This window comes from Aethalodelphis obliquidens, unplaced genomic scaffold, assembly GCF_003676395.1.
Source record: "Aethalodelphis obliquidens isolate GAN/ISIS:26980383/991018 unplaced genomic scaffold, ASM367639v1 scaffold20, whole genome shotgun sequence".
Classification (NCBI taxonomy): domain Eukaryota; kingdom Metazoa; phylum Chordata; class Mammalia; order Artiodactyla; family Delphinidae; genus Aethalodelphis; species Aethalodelphis obliquidens.
Window position 1 is genome coordinate 2,355,144 of NW_020837964.1, and position 15,383 is coordinate 2,370,526.

General features: G+C 54.6%; 1 protein-coding gene across 1 annotated transcript in view; it reads left to right on the top strand.

Annotated features, from left to right (window-relative positions):
* The window catches only part of CUNH16orf95 (chromosome unknown C16orf95 homolog), a 475,446-nt gene that overhangs the window by 189,757 nt on the left and 270,306 nt on the right, over positions 1-15,383 (top strand). The window contains exons 14-15 of the mRNA XM_027119903.1: positions 216-381; positions 1,543-1,698. The gene's annotated coding sequence lies outside the window, so the exon portion shown is untranslated. The remainder of the gene's footprint in view (positions 1-215; positions 382-1,542; positions 1,699-15,383) is intronic.

Below are 15,383 nucleotides of genomic sequence, written 5' to 3' on the forward strand. Positions count from 1 at the left end.
CAACAGGGCCTTGTAGGCTCTGCGAATTCAGTACTGCTGAGTGATGGAGGGTGAGCCTGAGAGTCAGGGGTGATGCCTGAGCAGAGGGTTTAGGCAGGTTTGGGTTCAAATAGGGCTCTGCCTTCATTCACTGGGGACCCGTGGTGAAGTTTTTAAATTTCCTGAGCCTAGGTTTCCTCCGACTTAAAATGGAGCTGGTGATCTTTCTTTTTCAGGTCGTGAGGATTTGAGATTGTGAATGAGAAGGCTGGGCCCCTAGCGTATGCGAGATGGACGATTGGGTCGTGGCCATCTGTGGGCCACTTCCCGGAGCCCAGGAACAAACGGGCCGAGGGGCCTCCTGGCATCACATCTCGGCCACCTACGAGAGGGGTGACCCCGGTGAGTCTCTTGAGTTGGTGGTGTTGATTTTCTCTCCCGTTGCAGTTCCTGCCTCAGAGGCTGGAAGGAGGAGGGAAAGCCCAGCTGCAGTAAATACTAAACGAATGTTCTCTGGGCGTCTCCCTGTAGGCGTTCCGCTCCCTGCTGGTGCTGCCTCGGGAAGTGTGGCCCTCAGACCAGCAACCTGGGCATCACTGGGCGCTTGTTAGGCATGCAGAGTCTCAGGCCCCACCCAGCTCTCCTGGGTCAGAACCAGGGCTTTGCATGTGTGCGCTGGCCTGGAGCACACAGGAGACAGAGGCCACTTGTCCCTAGGGAGGCTCCCTCTCTGTGCCCTCAGCCCCATCCCTCAACCCTCCCTGGCTGGCTCTGTGCTGCAGGGGCTGAGAGGCTGCATTTCGCAGGCTCCCCTGGCTTCTGGCTGGGTCTGGCTGGTGAGAGGTGCTGGTGAGAGCTGGGAGGGAGGGCCGGAGGAGGGAGAAGCTGGGCACTCTCCCCTCCCCCTCTCCCCTCCCCCTCTCCCCTCCCCCTCTCCCCTCCCCTCCCCCTCCCCCTCCCAGTCCTCCCCCACCAGCTCCCATCTCAGCAGCTCAGCAGCGGTGCTGCTGCAGGGGCAGGCTCTGCCAGCCCCGGCCCCTCTCTGTCCCTCTGGCCCCAGGGTGCCAGCAGCTTCCTGCCGGTGCATACCTCCCGGGCTCCACGGTTGGCTTCTCCGTTTTCCATCATCAGAGCAACCAGTTCCACGTATTGAATTCTCTGTTTTAAATACTCAGCGGAGTTTCTGTTTTTCTTGGTTGGATCTAGTGATCCACCCAGGCTCATACCTCAAGGGGAAGGGGTCTTGGAGTCAGACGGTTTGGACAAGGGCTCCAGCTCTCCTACTGCCTCGTGCTGGACCCTGGACAAGTCACTCTTCCTTTGCCCAGGGAAGGACCCGGGCTCAGAGAGGCCCCCTTGTCTCCCCACCCAGCATCTCTTCTGGCCCTGGCCTGGGCCTTCCTCACCTATGACAGGTGGAATGCATAAGTGGCCTCAGGGCCTCAGCCCTCCCTGGGTCCAAGCCCTTTGCTGAGTGCTTTGTAGCACCTTCTACTAAGACGCGGGTAGATTTCCTTGTCCCTGGAGTCTGGGTTTCACTATGTGACTTCCTTTGGCCAATAGGATGTTAGCAGACGTCACTCAGGCAGAAGCTTGGAGGAGCTCTTACCCATGTCCACTAGTCCTCGTGTGCCTCTGCTGTCTGTGTGAGCAGGGCCTGAGCTGCTCGGCTGAGGAAGGATGGGAGACGCCCATTCATCCCAGCAGAACTACAGACATGTAAGTAGCCCAGCCAGCGTCAGCAGCGACGCCTACCCGACCAGTTATGACACAGGGTATAAATGCTGCCCTCACGTGCCACAGGTTTTGTGCTTTCGTTACGTAGCAGGATGTGCTGAGAGCTGAGTGATCCATCATCGCCGGGTCACAAACAGCTCTTTTCACGTTGCCCAAGGGCAAGGACCGCGGTATAAAATGGCATTTGAGAACAACGTTTGAGGAGCCAGGAGCCTGGATTGAGATCCCAGCTCTGCCCCTTCTTGTCGGGTGTATTGGGAAAAGCCGGTTTGATTCTCTGGCCCTCAGGTTTGTCCTCTATAGAATGGGATAATAGTAGGGCCTACCTCCTGGGGTGTGTAGGGACTGAGATGGTGTAGGTAAAGTACCTGGAACATAGTTGGTGCTGGACAGACATTATCATTATTATAAGCAGAGTTAACGATAATACCGTGTTATAAAAACCAACAACCACCACAGTCTAGCCTCGGCCTTCCTCACTCTGCTCCCCGACACACCCACAACCCGCCATTCTTCAAAGGCCTTTGCACCTGCTGTTCCTTCTCCCCAAGCGCGGTTCCCTCTTCTCCAACTAGTGACTCACCTCCTTGCCTCAAGGCTTCAGTGCAGTGGGGAACTGAAGGGAATTCTGAGTATTTCACTTCTCCCTCCTGTCCTTTTAGGCTGTCCTTCCTTTAACTCTCGGTCACCTGGGGTTAGGCATCTCTCCTGTCGCAGCACCGGGGCCAATGCGATGAGACACTCTCCTCCTTTCCCCAAGGGTAGGAGGTGTAAGGACATGGTGTGTGGGAGAGAAAACGCAGATGTGGCAAAATGAGGCCTTGCTGTACCTCCCAGCCCTCCATAGCCACCACTGTGAAATGACAGCATCTCCCACTAGGTCAGCGCCAGTCATTCCATGGGCAGCAAGTGTCTGTGGAGCCTGACTCCGTGCTTAGCACTTGGGCGGCTCTGGGTTTACAGCCGTGAACAACAAGCAAGGTCATTTCTGTCTCAGCCCACAGTCCACGGGGAGGCCGGACTGTGCTGGGCGGCTGCAGGCTTTGGGGGAGCGTTGGATGGGGCACTGGGCATGTAGGGGGTTTCGGGGAAGCCCTAAGAAGGGCCTCTGAATGGAGATGTGAAGGCTCAGCCTGGAGGGGAGCTGGGGCAGCTGTATTCCAGGCACTGGCCTGGGTTAAGGGCCAGTAAGGGGAGTGTGGGGACCTCCCAGTGGGCCGGAACGGGGAGAGTGGACGAGGGGGGACGTGCTCAGAGACCACAGCCTTGGTCTTATCACCGAGATGGGGGCAGTCCCGGGACCGGGCAGGCACGGTCTGGGCATCCCCACTGCACAGACGGAGACGCCGAGGCCCTCTGCCTGAGTGCCATCTCCGTCAGTCACCACTTCAGGAGGAGACAGCAGCTCCAGGGCGCCGCAGCCTGCACGTCATGTTACGCCTCAGGGAACCTGAAGGCTGCTTCCACTAAGGAAATGCATAAATAAATAAGCCCCAGTAAATACAATATTTACATTAGTGAACAGAGGTGTCTGCCTTTCAGTGCCCAAAGAAGACAGAGAACACTGTGATTGGATGCTATTGATGTCAATCATCTCTGATAGGCAAGAGGGAGGTGGGGCCCCCAGGCCTGGGTGGGAGTTATTTCCAGGGAGATGGCCGGTCTAACCTCTTCTGTGTTTACTCCTCAAAGATGAGGTCAGGGTTGCAGCTCCTAGTATTCAGGTGCACGTGGGTCAGCTGCAGATAACGGGTGTTGTCCTAGGCGGGGAAGGTGGGGGTGGGCAGACCGGGCAGGGAGCCTGGTTCGCTCCATCTTTTGGGCTCTGGGCCTGTGGGCTCAGGTCCTGAGGTGAATGCCACATCTTTGGGACTCGTGGCATTCCAGGAAGGATAAAGGGCCAGGGAGATGCTGTACCGTCTTGTCCCTCTGGAAGGGCCCCTCTGGGCAGCTCACCTCCATTGCCTTGGCTGGGACCATGTCACCTGACCACTCTCACTGCAAAGGAGTCTGGGAAATTGCATATTTTTAGTCGGGTCCATTGCCAAACCAAACAAAACCCGAATCCTGTCAACAGGGAGGAATGGGGTGGGGAACAGATGTGGTTGGGTGACCAGCAGAGGGCCAAGGCGGCGTGGGTCACGTCTGACGATTACGTGATGCTCTCTTGATTCAAAGCAGAAAGAGACACTTTTCTTTACAAAAACCCTCCTGATGGGATGTTTATCTCTTTACATTCTGGATATCTCACTCATGGCCTCTTTAAAAATAAAATGAATTAATATGTTCCTACCAGTCGGGAAAATAAAGGATCGGTGTTTTGGGCCAAAACTTCCCTTAAAAGCAGGAGCCTTCTTTTACAAGTGTCATTTCACAGAGAAGGAAATCAAGGCACAGAGAGGTTGGGGGTTTGCCCAGAGTCACAAGGTGTCAGAACCAGAGAGGGGTTCAAGTGGCAAAACTCTCGCTTGGCGCCAGGATCCCAGCCTGTGCCCAGAGGCTACTGTGGCAGGCTGCGGGAAGGTCTCTCCAGGTGGGCGCAGGTGACCTGTGGGCGAGCCTGGGAGGAGGGCGGGGGGCCTGGCCTTTGTGGTCACAGTCCCAGGAGGCCCTGCGTGGTGGGCCTTGGGGTGCCCACGGCTTCCCTTCTCTGGCCCCACACCTCTCTTGGGCTCCCCGTCAGTCTGGGATTTTCTGCGAATCGGTTCTCTGAGCTCAGAGCCTGGCCCTCAGAGGGGACCCTCTCTGCTTTTGGCTGAAAGCCCGCTTGACCTCGCTGCACTCTGTGGGGCCAGAGAAGGCTGTGCTGCGGCCAGCGGGGCTGTGGGGTCACAGATGAGAGCCCAGAACGTGCCGTTGGGCCGCCTGCGTTCGCACCTGTCTCCAAGTGTCTCAGAATGGTGGGCGAGACACTAGGGCCCCCTGAGGTTGTGGCTTCCTCGTCCTGAGTGTGAGCAGCACAAGGCCCCTCACAGGGCTCTCGTGAGGACAGAGAGGAAGGCGGGTGCACGGTGCTGGCCTTGGAAAGAACACGGGACCTGGGGCTACCCCGGCCGCTCACATTCAGGTATGGCCGTGGGCGCCGCGGGGAGGCGTCTCAGGGAGAGCGGGAAGATGGGCTGCTGTCCTGCTGTCATGGAATCCTGCTCAGCCTCGGATTCCTGGCCTGGAGTGTGGGAACGCTCCCCAGACTTACCCCGTGGGCTGCTGGGAGTGCTGGAGAGAAGGGCATTTCAATAGTTAACGTTTGCTGAACAATGGTCACCTGCCGGGCCTCTGCTAGACCTTGCGCTGGACTATCTCTTTCATCCGTAACCTGGTCAGACCACACCGGGAGCAGCGAGAGTCAAACGGCTGCCCACTCCGGTGCCGAGTGACCCTCAAGGCAGGTCCCCAACAAACGTCCCTTCCCAGATCACAGTCTCCTTGCGCGTCGTGAGTAAGCAAAGGCATCTTCCTGCAACCCACTCCTAGAAACCCAGTTGTAAAGTGAGCAATCAGATAGGTTGGGAAAATTCAGCTCAGAAATGACATTACAGTAAAGCTGTGTTTCTGAAAAAGGGCTGTCAGAGAGAGGTCATATCAATGATAAACAGCCTGCCATAAAAAGTAAGACACAAGGAACCGAGTCCCGAGTGGCCATTAAACTGGAGAAGTCGCAGCCAGTCCTATCAGGTGGGCAACTGCAAACACATCTGTTATGCCAGGGACCCTGCCATGTAGTGGCCACAGTGCCCAGAGAAGATAACCCTTTTGTTTATTGCAATTAACTTTTTTGTCATAGGTCCACTTTATGGTTCAATAAACATTTACTTAACAATCTGTTTCCCTTTTTAGAATGTTGAGGGCTTTAGGACATTATATGAAGAGAAAGTTTTATGAAGAGAATTGCTCAAGGGACTCTGATCTCACTATACCTTCCTTTCCCCAGAAAGGTCCCAGGGCCGCCCGAAGTTCATCGTCAGACCTTGGGGGTACTGTCCTAGGGTTCAATTTACATTTTTAGCTGGTGATGCTTTTTCTCTCTCACAAAAGGAATTTTGAAATGAAAGCTTCTCCGGCTGACACAGATGGCAGTTAGAAACGTGTTAAGCTTCAAGTCACAAATAGTCCATCTTGAAGTGGCTTAAACCAGCATGGGGTCATTCTTCTCACACGACAAGGATGTCTGGAGAAAGGCAGCTGCTGGCCTCAGTTTGTTTGCTCGACAAGGGCAAGCCAGCATCTCATATGGCTTGTGTCAGTGCCCTGGAGGTGCTGTGACAAATGACCACAAACTTGGCCACTTAAGACAACGCAAATGTATTCTCTCACAGTTCTGGAAGTCAGAAGTCCGACACGGGTCTCACCCGGGTCTCTAAAGTCAAGGTGTCACAGGGCTGTGTTCCTCCAGGAACTCAAGGGGAAAACCCACTTCCTGGCCTTTTCCTGCATCTTCCAAGCCAGCAATGCTGCATCTCTGCCCTTCTTTCTTCATCACAGCTCTTCTCTGATCCCCTTTTCTACCTCCATCTTCCACCTTTAAGGACCCAGTGATTATATTGGGCTCACCTGGGGAATCCAGGATGATCTCCCCATTTCAAGGTCAGCTGATTAGCAACCTCAATTCCCCTTTGCCATATTACTTAACATTCTGACAGGTTCTGGGGATTAGGATGTGGGCACTTCTGGGAGGTGGGTGTCATTCTGTCTGCCACATTTCCATTACCTGTCCTGTTATGGTCTCAAGATGGCTGCTGCATCTCCAGATATCACGTCTGTATTCAAGGGGGGAGGGGAGGAGCAGGTTTCCAGGACTGCACCAGCTGGGTCTCTGCCCCTTTTTATCAGGAAAGCAAAAGCTTTCCCAGAAGTGTCCCGGACTCTTTTTGGCATCTAATGGGTCAGAACTGTGTCACTGGCTGCGTCTAGCTGCAAGAGAGGCTGGTAAGGTACACAGTTGGGAGAAGGTGGGCATCAAAGACTCTGGGAAGCACACTTGCAGTGTCTGCCACAGCCCCCTTCCCACGCTCCTGAGTTTATTTCAGCAGATCTTCCCAGGGAGGGCACCAGGAGGGAGGAAGTGGTGGCTTTCAGGGCATGGCTTTAAAGCTTTCTAGTGGGATGTGGTTGACAGGAACTCTGGGAGCTCTAAAAAGAGACTTAAAATCTCCCCCTCTGGAATTGTGGGGGAGGCTCTGGGCTTTGGAGTTGGCTTTCCTGGGTTCCAGAACCTCCTTGACTTGGGAACAAGAGAGGATGTGCACCACACGGGGCTCCTGGCAATGCTCAGAGCTCGAGTGCCCCAGGGGCACGTGCGGGCGAGTCTGAGTGGCAGGTCCTCTCTGGCATCAGTGAGGCAGAGGGAGGTGTGTCTCCCCCTCTCTCCGTGCCCTGGGCTTCCGTTTCACGGGGTGGGGGGGTCAGCTCTGTCCTGACCAAAGGACTCACTGCACTTTGAACAGAGTGGTCCCACTAGGGTCCTGAGGGCATCCCCACCGCCTCCATTCTGCCTGGAGAGCCGGGACAGGTTCTGGGTTCCTAGCTGGTCTCCATGACGGACTCCTTATCATTGAATTCCCCCCAAAATACACTGGCTCTGCACCAACTCATTCAGCCCACCTGGAGTGAAGGAAACAGACCTCATGGGTAGCGTGGGTCCCTCTAGAGGTGGGAGCCTGACCCCCACATGCCCCAAGCAGCATGGTGCCACCTCCTGCCCATTCTGGAAACCACGTGCTCAAAGCAACCCAGGAAACTTTCGCTTTCGAACTGTCCATTGACTGGTTGCCGTGCTGGCATCCTTTGGGGACACAGAGAGAGACAGGTGAGGTCCCTGCCCTTGAGAGGGAAAGGAATTCCCAGAGGGGGAGAGAGAGGTCCCGAGGGCTGGGTCCCTGCACTGTGCAGGCACAGTACTCCCCTGATCACCACTGGGTGACGCTGCGCAGATGACTTGACCTCTCAGAATGTCAATGGCCCGACTGTTGGGGGTGCTAATAACAGCACCACCCTCCCAGGGCATCGTATGGAAAGTGGGCTGTAAGCAGTAGCTTTCATTCTTGCGGTTATTGTCATTTTTGATGTGTGCAAACAGATGCTCAGCGTTTGGATTAAACTGAGCCTAAAGGCATGACCCACGGATGAGAAGGGAACTGGAGTCCTGGAGCCGCCACTTGTGTTGTTGGCTGGTACTGATCAGGCTCTCAGAACAGTGGTGAGCTCCAAGATGGGTGGGCACGGCCTCGGGCCCCACGACGTCACTTCCCCCACGTCCACATGGGCCTCCGCGCTGGGCCAAGGGGCTCGTGCCAAAGCCCAGCTCCTGGGACTGGGACTGGCCGAGGGCTGGACCTGGTGATACAGGAAAGTGCCGAGCGCACAGTGGGTCCTCCAGAAGCATACTACGGATTGCAGCAAAACCCCGAGGAGGGACGGAGGTAGTTCCCACCTGCAGCCCCATTTTGCAGGTGGGGAAACTGAGGAGCAGAGAGGCAAAGCCACTTGTTCAGGGCCCCACAACCAGCGAGACGTAGGGTGGGCTTGAAGGTCAGTCTGAGGAGTGACTTCAGGGATGAGCGAAGGGTGAAGGGTGAGAGGTGCAGGGTGGGGAGTGCGGGGTGCAGAGCTTCGTGCAGTGTTGGCCTCGGGCATCTTTCTCACGTTCCTCCAAGCTCCCTGCCAGCTCTTTTGTCCCCAGGGGGAGGCTGGGCAGTGAGAACCTGGGAATTCTCTTATCTCTGCGGAGCAGGATGCGTCCTGTATTGTGTCCCCCCCTCGAGGTTCCCAAGCACCGTGATGAGCTTGCAGATTTTGGCGGGTGATTGCTCTGGGGGGGCTGTGCTTTGTTTGCCAGGCCCTCTCGCAAGGCTGGCTCCCTGTCCCTGGCCTTTTCAGCTCCTCTGCAGGCCCTCCCCTGCAGAGCGCTGTGGAATGGCAGGGGTGAGTTCCTGCCTGCGGCCATTTCCGCCCATTCTTTCTGTAGGGGCAGTGGGTGGGTTCCCTGCTGGGAGGCTGGGGGGTCGCAGTGCCCCGCATGGCCCTCGGGGGCGCTGTGCAGGCGGGTGAGGGCAGGGGAGGCCTGCCTGCCTGGCCCAGGCTAGGTTTCCGTCCTCCCCCCTCCCCATCAGTACCAGCATCTGAAAGATGTATCAAGCCATGGAATGTGCATGGAAACAGGTAATTAATCTAGTTGTATGATGGAGAGGGGGCAGCGATGGTTGTCTGAAAATGCAGATTCTCAGGCCCCGGTTTCAGAGTCAGACTCACGAGAAGTGGCCTGGGACCCAGGATTCATAGTTTACACCAGACCCCCAGGTAATTCTTCTGACCTGGAACATTTGGGAGAAGCCTGGCCTGGCAGCTTGGGCAGGCTCTGGGGTCAGACAGGTGAGAGTCATCTTCACTGCTACCCCTCCTGGTCATTCTGAGTCTTGGAGCCTCTCGGAACCTCAGTCTCCTCCTCTGCTGACTGGGGATGATCTCATCTCTCTTACGGGGTAGTCGGGAGACATCCTAGGGTGCCCTGCACACAGCAAGCACAGACAGTGTGTTCAGGAAAGGATGAATTCTTATTGCCCATGATGGTATTCAGTGATATAACCTTCCTGGCAAAGCTGCTGATAATCATAACCTCAGGGCAGACCACACTGAACTCCCAGGGCTGGAGTCAAGAGCAGAGACTGTGAGTATTTTGAGCACCTTCTTAGGCCTCATTTTAGGAACCAGGGCTCTTTGCATTGGAAATTTCCAAATGTTGACAGTAATACAAGGGACTCAAGTCCTTGCTGTCCCCTGGGGCACAGGAGCCCTGAATTGGGAAACACGGAGTGACCCTGGGATTCTCAGAGCTGAGGCGTCGGAGCCAGAGGGGGATTGACCCTCCTTAGGACACATCAAGTTAAAGAAGAGACCAGGAAAATGCTCGTGTTTTCCACGAGGAAACTTTACAACAGTGAGGATGAAATCCTGCAAGACCCGTCAGAGGCACTCCTGTCAGATGAGGTGGGGTGGGGGGCAATGAGCCCCTCCTGGAAATGTGGGCAGCGGCAGAGGTAGTGCCCTCGTTCCAGTGCTCCCTCCCCGCCGCGTCCCTCCTGTGCCCGGTTCCCTCCTGCGGGAGGTGCGGTAGTACATCCTTAGGGCACCAGTCCTCGGAGGGGTAAGCGCAGTTAGATGCTGAAGCGCTCAGGCGGCACCAGAGTTGGTGACAGTGTTGGTGGTGGTGGTCTCTCTTTTCCGCGGATGGGAACGCTGGAGCGGCCAGGAGGGATTCCTCACTTGCACAAGGGCCTGGTGATGAGTGGTGGGTCTGGGATTTGAATTTGGGCCTCTGAGAGCTCTGTACTGCCGGTCCCGTTTGTGGAAAGACAGGCATGGAGACAGCGGAAGAGGCCGGAGCAGGCAGCCTGATTGTCTGGCAGAATCAGTGGGTTCTTGGGTGACTAGGGGCTTGGACAGGTTCACTCCCTGTCTGTTCGAGTCCTACGGTCTTTTCTGAAAGCATGACGGGGAACGCAGTGGGGTCCTCAGAGTTTTGGGTCCTTGTCTTTTATGAACTTTTTGCTTTGTTGTCGGGAATCTCCCAGTACTGTCTCATCCCAGGGTTTCTGTTGACCCAAAGCAGGAAGCTGCAGGCACAGAACTGGTTTCACGTTTATTGGCTTATGTTTTTCCAAAGCAGGGGTGCAATAAAACGTGAAATATGGTGGCTGACCAAATGGTCTCGTGCTGTCTTCTGAGACTTTTTTTTTCTTGGAAAGGACCAGACATACTCACACGCACATACACATGTTCAGTCACATGCACACACTTGGACACATAACACACACCACACGCACCCTTATCACACACACACCCACTCACATACACACCTATGCATACCAGCACACATGCACACATGTGCGCACACACGTGCAGACACACCCTGGATGGTGAGGTGGGTCCACCATTGATCTGTTCAGGAGCGCTTGGCTGGGCTGCAGCGGTTCTAGGACAGATCACCAAGTACCTAATACTGGTGGCTTCTGAGTCCTAGCATTTTTGCCAGGAACCCCCCCACCCCCGCCCCAGCTCACGCTGGAATAAATTTGTGACCTGCCAGGTGATGTCACCACTGGAACGAACCAGTTGCATAATTTAAGGCCCGGTTCCTCAAGATTTTCTATCACAGAATCTTGAACAGAGTAGGCTCCCCTTCCTAAGAGTGTGGACCGAGAGCAAAACCTGCACAGGCATGACCTCTTGGGCATCTCCTCACATTAAGTCACATCATCTTTACTTTGCATTCCGTGTTATTTGAAGAGGTATTTAAAAAAGCCATTGTGTCCCTCCCATTATTTTAGCAAAAATGATGATTTTTCCATGCATCACATTTATCTTGGGTCTTCTCATGGTCTCTTTGTTTGAAAAGCCAGATTGACCTTAAGGTGGTAACCTGAAATGCAATCCCCTCTTCCTAAATGTCAGTCATTCACATCTTACTAAGAATGGTGACACAATCTTAAGAGTAGGTTTTCAATGACAACTTGAGATAGGACCATTAAAACCCAGGATGCCTGTGAGGGGAATACTGATTCCCTGTAAAGAGTCAAACATAACGAGGGAGTCAGAACAAACACGTTTTGCATTTCCCTGTCGGGTCTCAGCCTCCCCTCGTTCTCTGTCTGAGGTCTGCGAGAAGCAAACCTGGCAAAGATCATGGACGAGATTCTCCCACAGAAACTTGTCTCCGCGGCCAAGAGCTCAAGTGCCTGGTCCCTCTCCCATCGCCCTCTGCGCCAACCCATCATGGAGAAGGCTTCTGATTTGCTCTTTTCTTTGTATCTACCCATTTTCTCCGGCTTGGCAGGGCCCTGAGAATATCAGCATGCGGGCTCTTCTTGGACTGTTCGGCATTTTCCAAACCTTTGCAAAAACTCTTAAACTTTGTTTAAAATATATAACATGTTGTCATACAGGCATCACAGTAAAACTTTAGCTATTATTTGTTTACCCAAATGCGATCATAGTTGTATGCACTCATGAAGTCTGCTTCCTTACCCGGGTTCAAATCCCGTTCCTGCCACTCCCTAGCTGTGTGACCTTGGGCAGGTTACTTACCCTCTCTGTAGTTCTCTCTTCTACAAAGGGAGAATAACAACAGCATCCAGGTCGTCTGAGGGTTAGTTTAGTCACTATGTGTGAAGTCCTGGCATTGGTGCCTGGTGTAGGCATGTTAGCTCTGTCACTCTCTGAGGCATGTGCCCCATGCTGGGAAAGAATAATTTGACTTTTCAGAATGGCCAGTGGAATGTGATTCTTTTCAGCGCAAGATCACTGAAAGCTTCACTGTGGAGTTACTCCGGCTCGAGGATATTCGAAGGGGATGAATTGCTGGAGGTCACGTGCAGCTTTGTGGCAGCAGGTGATTCCCATGTTTGGGTTCCCACCTGTCGGTGCCTATGGGAGTGGCAGTGTTAGAAGCAGTTCCTCCCTGGTGGGCTGCCTGGGGCTTTGGAGGAAGCGGTCAGGCTTGAGCCCCTGGTTTGCCAGAATTCAGCTCTTGGAACAGCTTGCCTGGGAGCTGCCTGGCCCCCAAGTGTGGTCTTGGGTCTCGGGTCTCTGATCTCCCCAGGCAGGCCTCCAGGGGAGCTGTGCACAGGCGGCCCTCCGTTTGTGGTGGAACGCATGCCATTTGTCAGTGGCGTGGGGTGACTCTCTGGGCACCCCTTGAAGAGGGCTTGCAGAGTTCAAGGCTGGTCGCCTGGGCGCTCATTATCTGATCTAATTGTGGGCTCGGGCTTCACAACCGGGGGCTGCGCAGGTGGGGCACAAGCTGCCAAGGTCACGCCTAGAAGCTTATTAAAGCGCTGGTGCGAGCGGCAAGGCCATCTGGATGCCATTTGACAGCCTCAGTGTAATTACACCATTTGGTGCAGGAATGAGTGCGAGCTGTGGCTTCGACTGTGGCAGGGACCACTGCTGTGGGACTGGGGTGCTTTGGGGCCATCCCGTCCTGCCATCTCGTGGTCCTCAGGCCTACTATGGCTTCTAGGTTTTCCGTGAGCTCTTGGGGTGGACGGCGGAGTTGGCAGTAACGGTGGGCAGCCTTCTCCCCTTACCCAGCCCTGCAGCCTCCGTAACCAGGAACACCTGCCTTCTCAGCGCTCTGTGTCCAGGGAGGGGAGTGGGGGCAGCTTCCAGCGCATTCCACCCGAGCAATATGGAAGTGTTTAAGCAGGGTTTGCACCAGGCAGGGTAGCTGAGATCTGAACCTTTAAATTATAGCCATTCCCGGACTGAGGAAAAGTAAATAAACAGTTCACAGCTGCAGCCAACTCAGCACAGGACCGGCTATCTCTTCTGATTGCCGGACAAGTAATTAAGTGGGAAATGTGAGCCCTCAACGTCAGGGTGAGATGATAAAGGTCTGGGGGCAGTAAATCCCCCCAACTCCAGAGACCTTTGGATTAACCCTCGAAGGGCTGGCAGGGGTGAAACCCAGATCGGGAACCTAGGCTCAGAGATTGTCAAACGCTCACTAGCTAAGTGAAAACCACCCACCTCGCTGTGTCCTGCTTTGGGGACATAAGTGTGAGATTCTGGATTCTCAGCCATATGCCCAAGGAAGCACCTCAAAACAGGTTCTGTCTGCAGTTACTGATTGTTCTGGGCTGAATTGAATCCTGCACAAAGTTCATGTACTGGAGCCCTAGACCCCAGGACTTCAGAATGTGACTGTATTTGGAGACTGGGCCTCTACAGAGGTAATAAGTTAAAATAAGCTCTAATCCACTATGACTGGTGTCCTCATAAGAAGAGGGGATCAGGACACGAACACACAGAGGGACGACCACGTGAGGACACAGGGAGAAGACGGCCGCCTATACGCCAGAGAGAGAGGCCTCAGGAGAAACCAACCTTGCCGACTCCTTGATCGCAGACTTCCAGCCTCCAAACTGTGAGAAAATAAATCTTTTTAGTAAGCCCCCAGTCTGTGGTGCTTTATTGTGGCCGCCCAAGCAGACTCGAACACTGATCTTTGCCTGGGTGCTGAGAGCTGGTGTGCTTTGTGATAAGAGCCGACAGTCTGTGCAGGCCCTGTGAGGTGTGTGCTCACCAGAGCAGTGGCATTCCCATTCCACAGATGTGGAGGCTGAGGCCTAAGAGGCTAAGCAAATAGCCCACAGTCGCATAGGATGTGTGGAGAGAGCCTCCTTCTGAGAGTTGAGGTTCTCAAACCTGGCCGCGCATTGGAATCACCTGGGAAGTCTTAAAAAGTACTGGTTCCTGGGCCCCACCCCAAACCAAGCAGACTAGAACCAGGGTAGCAGTTTTCAAGTTGCCTCAGGTGACTTTCACGTATAGCCAGGGTTCAGAACCACTGCTTTATACCTAATTCCTCTTGTTGGAATTCTTTTTTAAAATGTGCTGGCTTAGCAGGAGCTAGTGACCTATGTGTCACCTCCCACATTTCCAACGTGGTCCTCACATCATGGTCAATTAGCTTGTACCAGCGTAGGCTCTGGAGCCCAAATGCCTGGGTTTGAATCTAGGCTCCACCGTTAAGTCGCTGTGTTACTTCAGGCAAGTCACTTGGCTTCTCTGGGTCTTAGTTTTCTCATCTGTATGATGCAAATAAGAGTACCTACCTCTAAGGTTGCTGTTAATCAAGTTAATGTTTGTAGAGTCCTTAGAACGGTGCCTAGCACATGGAGAGTGCTAGAAAAACGTTTGTTAGAAATAAATTAACTTTCTCCTATCTTTACCCCTGGGTAGTACGATGTTGAGGGGTGCGGGTAGGGGTGGGACACAGAAGCCAAGTCTGAGCTCTGTATTTCCCCCAGGGCACGGAGGGGGCCTCGGGAAATGTTATCGGGAGGGGACGGGGCGTTCACCACCGCCGCCCTCACCACGCACACGTGGCCCCATGAGAGGTATGGTGACAGCCGACTCCTGTTCTCCTGTAAAAGATGACACCCAGGATCCGGAAGTCTTAGAAGGACGCACACATGGAAATGTGTGATGTTGCTGAAACGTAGTTTTCTCCGTCAAGAATGAGGTGCGCTACAGACAGCGAGGCGCCAGGTTGGCACTGGCCCAGCGTGAGAGCTGCAGGGGTTGTGGGCGATCCTCGTGTCTCCTTGTTTTCTGTGTGTTCCCGGTTCTTGTCCAGCACTGGATGTGTATCCATTTTGTAACAAGACAGAGTAGTAGTTGTTTTAAAGAGCGGTGTAAAAACTGGCTGAGTTACTCCAGGCAGATTCTTCCCTGGGGCATGGTTTGGCATTTCCTGGACATCCTCGTGGCCAGCAGGGCTGGATGCCCCTCGTTCCTCGCTGGCAGAGCACGTGACTGCCCGTTTGCTGGTCTGTGGCCCAGAGTTGGGGGGTGGGGCGGTTGTGTGTCACCCAGCTGTGTGTCTCTGGGAGCCATTGCAGGGGGCCAGGCCACACGGCCACACTCCAGGGGCAGTGGTTTTGTGGAAGCATGGATCCGGATCTGGACTTCTGGGGGTACCTGCTGCCGAAGGAGTTAGGGTCAGGGTGGGAGAAGCTCCCAGAAGAGGCCTGGGGACAAGGACAGGAGCGGGTCTGGGCCCTTCCCCACTGGGTGTGTGCTCCTCAGCAGGGGTGTCTGGGTAGAAAGGACACTGCCTGAGCCCCTGCTGTGTGGTGCCAGGCCCCTGGGGTTCCTCCCAGACTGCC